Source organism: Ovis canadensis, chromosome 3, assembly GCF_042477335.2.
Source record: "Ovis canadensis isolate MfBH-ARS-UI-01 breed Bighorn chromosome 3, ARS-UI_OviCan_v2, whole genome shotgun sequence".
Taxonomy (NCBI): domain Eukaryota; kingdom Metazoa; phylum Chordata; class Mammalia; order Artiodactyla; family Bovidae; genus Ovis; species Ovis canadensis.
In genome coordinates, this window is record NC_091247.1 from 22,910,364 (window position 1) to 22,918,036 (window position 7,673).

General features: G+C 37.7%; 1 non-coding gene across 1 annotated transcript; it reads right to left on the reverse strand.

Annotated features, from left to right (window-relative positions):
* Positions 1-6,812: 6,812 nt before the first annotated feature.
* On the reverse strand, positions 6,813-6,884 carry TRNAC-ACA (transfer RNA cysteine (anticodon ACA)). The gene has a single exon. It is a non-coding gene; the product is annotated as a tRNA-Cys (tRNA).
* Positions 6,885-7,673: the final 789 nt, after the last annotated feature.

A 7,673-nucleotide genomic window follows, 5' to 3' on the forward strand; every position in this document is an offset into this window, starting at 1 on the left:
ATGTTGTGATTTTAGCTCCCAAAATGGTTACTTGATGTTCTGGACCAACATTTGGAAGAACAGCTTGGGTCAAGAGCAAACCCTTGGATCATTCAATCGTGGACACAATGGAGGTAGTGACAGTTCCCAGAAGATCCTTTCTGTCCTTGGAGAAGAGAGGAGGTGTTGGAAATAGAAAACAATTGATGATCTCTCTGGTTAGTGGCAAGCTTTGGCAAAAGTGATTTCTTTAGTTGGCACCAGATGGCAGTGATTAAAAGCTTACATTCTTTTAATTACCCTGTGAACTCTTTTCCTAGTTAAACTCATTGAGTTGCTTGCACATTAGTACTCAGCTTTGGCTGTAAGGGTAATAAAATTTAGTGTTCATTCATTTTATTAAGACCTCAGAAGATTTTATCCTTTGAACTTAAAGACCAAATAACACTAGAGCTGGTATTACATATTATATATAGATATAGATACATAAAATCATGAATAGGATCTTTTAGAGGTAACTACTTTTATACCCTATCCCATTAGGAGCCCATAAGCTTTTTCTTTATCCTTCTCTTTGAGGATTTAAAAAATAAATCTAAATGTATTCTTTCAATTAAATAATTTATAAAGACAATAAAAGATTTATTCTGAAAATCAGCATCCAGATTACAGAGGAAATTAAATATAGCTCACTAAATTATATGTATGTATATGCACATAAAGGTACAAACATATATAACTATATGCCTGCAATGTTTAATTACCAATTTTTCCTCTATAGGATACTTATAAAGTGATTAGCTAGAATTAATAGGGTTAATAACTCTTTTCAGCTAGATATTGCTTTTGTTTACTTTCTAGCTTGTTTGGTTTTGGGTGTTTCTGTACCATTTTTCTTTTTGCTTCAGATCCCTTCCAGTTCACACACACAAAAAATGTCCTTTTTATCCACAGTTCATGTAGTAATTGTAGGTCTCTTCACTGGCTGTTACCTCTGCCTCAAAATCTCTTCTCAAGATAGGCATAAGTAACTTTTCTCAATACCTTTAAGTTTTTGTTTAAGATTCTGCTTTTAAATCTCCAGCTTGAGCAACACGATGAAGAAGCAATTAAACCATCACTTTTGCATTCCTTTTCATTTTCATTGCATTGTAGACTCATCCTGAAGTTCAAAGCAGTCCATAAGTAAATGAGTCAGAAAGAGTCCTGCATGCATTTTACTTGCGTGCAATTAAGCTGTGTGACTAAACAGTATACAGAGCTGAATGATGGATGTAAGAGTGGGTGTGATTTGGGAGAGGATTCAGAGTTCAATTTGTTTGCTCTTATAGTCAAAGGAATACATTTTTAGTTTGGAACAGAACATATAATGAGGAGCCAAGAACAACTGGGTTTCCCAGGTGGCAGAGTGATAAAGAATGCAGGAGGGACAAGAGATGTGGTTTAATCCATGGGTCAGGAAGATCCCTGGAGTAAGAAATGGCAACCCCTTCCAGTATTCATGCCTGGAAAATTCCGTGGACAGAGGAGTCTAGCAGGGTACAGTGCATGGGGTTGCAAAGAGTCAACTTGACTGAGAACAACACCCACACACAGCACAGCACAAGAACAATCAGGTAATACGTTCAGCAGAGAATGAAAATTCATCAGCTTCTTTTTCATCTGATAAACATTTGCGGGGCCAACATTCTGTGCTTGATACCAGAGGTGATAAAATAAGGTACGTATTGAAAGAGCCTAGCACTCAAAGAGGGATTCAGACAGGAAAACAGGTAAGGCCCAGAGTAGTGTGAGCCACGGAGAATGGTGTGATCGTTTTTAACTGGGTGTTAGTTGGGAGGGAGAAAGTAAATGAGGTTAGAAAAGACTTCAGAGAAGTAGCCTAACTTGACTCTTGAAAGATATACAAGGATTTTCTAAGTAAATAAGTAGAGAGAGACCGACCCAGGGAAAGGAGAATCATAAACAAAAATATAAAGACTTGAGAATGTCAATCTTATGTTCAGATGGTATTTATTAAGTTTTCAACTTATCCTCATCCCTCCCCCATCAAAAAATATAACTCAAAATGGAAGCAATCTTCCCTTTGGAGCACTGAACAATTTTACAAATTCCCATGAACAGTATGAAAAGGCAAAATGACAGGATACCAAAAGAGGGACTCCCCAGGTCATTAGGTGCCAAATATGCTACTGGAGATCAGTGGAGAAATAACTCCAGAAAGAATGAAGGGATGGAGTTGAAGGAAAAACAATACTCAGTTGTGGATGTGACTGGTGTAAGAAGCAAGACTGATGCTGTAAGAGCAATATTGAATAGGAACCTGGAATGTCAGGTCCGTGAATCAAGGCAAATTGGAAGTGGTCAAACAAGAGATGGCAAGGGTGAACGTCAACATTCTAGGAATCACCGAACTAAAATGGACTGGAATGGGTGAATTTAACTCAGATGACCATTATATCTACTACTGTGGGCAGGAATACCTCCAAAGAAATGGAGTAGCCATCATGGTCAACAAAAGAGTCCGAAATGCAGTAGTTGGATGAATCTCAAAAACGACAGAATGATCTCTGTTTGTCTCCAAGGCAAACCATTCAATATCACAGTAATCCAAGTCTATGCCCCAACCAGTAACGCTGAAGAAGCTGAAGTTGAACGGTTCTATGAAGACCTACAAGACCTTTGAGAACTAACACCCAAAAAAGATGTCCTTTTCATTATAGAGGACTGGAATGCCAAAGTAGGAAGTCAAGAAACACCTGGAGTAACAGGCAAATTTGGCCTTGGAATGCGGAGTGAAGCAGGGCAAAGACTAATAGAGAGTTTTCCCAAGAAAATGCACTGGTCATAGCAAACACCCTCTTCCAGCAACACAAGAGAAGACTCTACACATGGACATCACCAGATAGTCAACACTGAAATCAGATTGATTATATTTGTTGCAGCCAAAGATGGAGAAGCTCTATACAGTCAACAAAAACAAGACCAGGAGCTGACTGTGGCTCAGATCATGAACTCCTTATTGCCAAATTCAGACTTAAATTGAAGAAAGTAGGGAAAACCACTAGACCATTCAGGGATGACCTAAATCAAATCCCTTATGATTATACAGTGGAAGTGAGAAATAGATTTAAGGGCCTAGATCTGATATATAGAGTGCCTGATGAACTATGGAATGAGGTTTGTGACATTGTACAGGAGACAGGGATCAAGACCATCCCCATGGAAAAGAAATGCTAAAAAGCAAAATGGCTGTCTGGGGAGGCCTTACAAATAGCTGTGAAAAGAAGAGAAGTGAAAAGCAAAGGAGAAAAGGAAAGATATAAGCATCTGAATACAGAGTTCCAAAGAATAGCAAGAAGAGATAAGAAAGCCTTCCTCAGCAATCAATGCAAAGAAATAGAAGAAAAGGAAAGAATGGGAAAGACTAGAGATCTCTTCAAGAAAATTAGAGATACCAAGGGAACATTTCATGCAAAGATGGGCTCGATGTAGGACAGAAATGGTATGGACCTAACAGAAGCAGAAGATATTAAGAAGAGGTGGCAATAATACACAGAAGAACTGTACAAAAAAGATCTCCACGACCTAGATAATCATGATGATGTGATCACTAATCTAGAGCCAGACATCTTGGAATATGAAGTCAAGTGGGCCTTAGAAAGCATCACTATCAACAAAGCTAGTGGAGGTGATGGAATTCCAGTTGAGCTATTTCAAATCCTGAAAGACGATGCTGTGAAAGTGCTACACTCAATATGCCAGCAAATTTGGAAAACTTAGCAGTGGCCACAGGACTGAAAAAGGTCAGTTTTCATTCCAATCCCAAAGAAAGGCAATGCCAAACAATACTCAAACCACCACACAATTGCACTCATCTCACATGCTAGTAAAGTAATGCTCAAAATTCTCCAAGCCAGGCTTCAGCAATACGTGAACCGTGAACTCCCTGATGTTCAAGTTGGTTTTAGAAAAGGCAGAGGAACCAGAGATCAAATTGCCAACATCTGTTGGACCATGGAAAAAGCAAGAGAGTTCCAGAAAAACATCTATTTCTACTCTATTGACTATGCCAAAGCCTTTGACTGTGTGGATCACAATAACCTGTGGAAAATTCTGAAAGAGATGGGAATACCAGACCACCTGACCTGCCTCTTGAGAAATCTGTATGCAGGCCAGGAAGCAACAGTTACAACTGGACATGGAACAACAGACTGGTTCCAAATAGGAAAAGGAGTACATCAAGGCTGTATATTGTCACCCTGCTTATTTAGCTTATATGCAGAGTACATCATGAGAAACACTGGACTGGAAGAAACACAAGCTGGAATCAAGATTGCCAGGAGAAATATCAATCACCTCAGACATGCAGATGACACCACCCTTATGGCAGAAAGTGAAGAGGAACTAAAATGCCTCTTGATGAAAGTGAAAGTGGAGAGTGAAAAAGTTGGCTTAAAGCTCAACATTCAGAAAACGAAGATCATGGCCTCTGGTCCCATCACTTCATGGGAAATAGATGGGGAAAAAGTAGAAACAGTGTCACTTTATTTTAGGGAGCTCCAAAATCACTGCAGATGGTGACTGCAGCCGTGAAATTAAAGGATGCTTACTCCTTGGAAGAAAAGTTATGACCAACCTAGATAGTATATTCAAAAGCAGACATTACTTTCCTGGCTAAGGTCCGTCTAGGCAAGGCGATGGTTTTTCCTGTGGTCATGTATGGATGTGAGAGTTGGACTGTGATGAAGGCTGAGCACCGAAGAATTGATGCTTTTGAACTGTGGTGTTGGAAAAGACTCTTGAGAGTCCCTTGGACCACAAGGAAACCCAACCAGTCCATTCTGAAGGAGATCAACCCTGGGAATTCATTGGAAGAAATGATGCTAAAGCTGAAACTCCAGTACTTTGGCCACCTGATGCGAAGAGTTGACTCATTGGAAAAGACTCTGATACTGGGAGGGATTGGGGGCAGGAGTAGAAGGGGACGACAGAGAATCAGATGGCTGGATGGCATCACTGACTCGATGGACGTGAGTCTGGGTGAACTCCGGGAGATGGTGATGGATAGGGAGGCCTGCGTACTGCGATTCATGGGGTCGCAAAGAGTTGGACACGACTGAGCAACTGAACTGAACTGAAAGATAGTCAGTCTCAAGTCATGTATAAAACTTTCAAAAGGAATTTGGACACATACACATTTTTCACCATGCATATTACTGTTCTACGTGGGAGCCCTTACTGCAAAAGGTCATCATTGTAGTTTCCTAAATATGAATATCTCTGAAGTCTTAATGACGGCAAGATTTAATTCCTTCATTTTGGTTGCTATGTGCAGGATGGCAAGGAAAACTTAACATCATCCTCAAAGCATGGGAAACCATAAATTAAGGTTAAAACCTATGAATTTCTTGGTCTAGATTCCAGTGATCTTCTCAAGGGATCTTAGAGTACAGAAGTACATGGTTCACATTGCTCTTTATTTATCTGGAAGAACTATATTTTTACCTATTTTAAATGCTGTATCCCCGTATTTGGAAAGAAGAACAGTAAGGCTATTATTGATGTGAAAGAAATGATCCTTGGGTTTTCTGTGGCTTCCATCATTCCATTAGTGACACAGAGAAAGCCCATATTGATTGAGGACTGGTGCGAGGTCTATCTCCCCAGATTCCTAGACTTCAAGTTGAAAATTTATTTTGCCCTACTCCCTTCCTTTACTTTTCTAAACAAAATTTGACTCTTTTTTTTCTTTCCTGAATTGTTTGTACTCAGACTGCTCAATATTTAAAATATTATGTAAGATATGACAGTAAAACTGTAAGATGACAGTTACTCTGATTTGTCTGTTATTTTTCAACACAAATGCTAATTTAAAACACCACCTTTATCCTACTGCTAAGGAAAAAAAAAAAATTCAAGGACAGTAAAGACCTAAAGCAGAGAAGGCTTAACTATAGAGAAGTAGAAAGTACTGTTTTGGGGAATCAGATGATGTGGTTGGCCTCCCAAGACTCTTGCCCTTTTTTGAGCATATTGAAAGTCTTTAACCTCATTTTTCTAAAGCAAAAATTATGTCTGATTATTACTCAACTAACTCTGTACTCATGAAATCAACTAAAGCATGCCTGAAAACACCAATGGCCTTTGATGTGACAGTGGAACTTGATATATTTTGGGGTTACTTTTTAAAAGGTCTCATCAGAAGATCTCTACATAGGAAAGTACAAAATTTTTTACTGATTTCTCATCTCTCCCTTTTAAGAATTTTATCCTCGAGCATATTCATAGGGTAGTTAAAATGCCTTTTCATATATAATTACCTTCTATGATGTCCATTGATCCTTATGTGTGTGTAGTCTTCTAAATAGTTGTTATGAACTGGTTTTTCCTTCCTAATTTATGCTGTTCTTTAGACTTGGGATAAAGCAGAATTATTTTTAAAGACCAGTCAGACAGGAGAGAAACAAGATAAAAAGTTAAGGGAATTTTATTTATGAATAGCAACATGTGAAGTAATTGGAAGTGGGAGGTATAAAAAGAATAAGCTTGGAGATAATGAAGTGCATTTTCACTTGAATATGAAAAATAATGAAGAGTAAGTAGAGTGTAAACTATTACGCTGTATATAAGCTGTATTTTTTCTTTGACCTGTTTTGCTGTATCCTCTGTTCTTAGAATAATACCTATGAAAAACTAGTGGAAGTGGAAGTCACTCAGTCGTGTCTGACTCTTTGCGACCCCATGGACTGTAGCCCACCAGGCTCCTCCGTCCATGGGGTTTTCCATGCAAGAGGACTGGAGTGGGTTGCCAGTTCCTTCTCCAGGAGAGCTTCCCAACCCAGGGATTGAACCCAGGTCTCCTGCATTGTAGGCAGACGCTTTACCATCTGAGCCAGCAGGGAAGCCCTAAGCACTCACTAAATATTTTTTGGATAACAATAAATGAATAACATTTGAAGTTCAAAATTATAAATGCAAACATATTTTTTCTATAAGAGCAATACTTTCATTACAAAATGCTTGCATGTATAATAAATATAAGTAAAATTATCATTGGCCTTATGTATACTTGAATTTTACATTAATATATTACAGGCTATTATCTGTATTATCAATGAGTAATAAATAATTGACCATGCATAAAACCATTACTAATATAGGCTGTAAAGTTTTATATGATTATTGCATTAACTGTAGTAATTATTACTAATTATAATGATTTTCTTGAAAGTCAACATTTTGTGTTAAACAAAAGTTTAGTCACAATGAAACATGTTTTATATAAATCCATTCACATTTTTGCAATGCTATTAAATGTTAAATAACTTCTGGAAAACTATAATACAAAAAATTAATCACAGTATTTACTAGAGAAAAGAAGAGCATTGGGAAACAGAATAAAATCCATGTCCACTTTATATTCTCTGGTAAAACATTAAATTTACATTCTTACAATTACCGTACCATATAAAATTTCGGCTTATAAATAAAAATTAAGGCCTGGCCATTTGTAAAGTGACATTAAATAGACAGTTCCTTTGCCTGTTTGATGAACGGTGGGAAAAAAGGAAAATATAGAGTGAAAATTGTCAGTAAGAAATAATCAAAATAATCACAAGAACATAATGTATTTTAAAATTTTGTCATAGAACGCTTTGTGCCATGTATGTAAATACTTTGTAAAATCATCA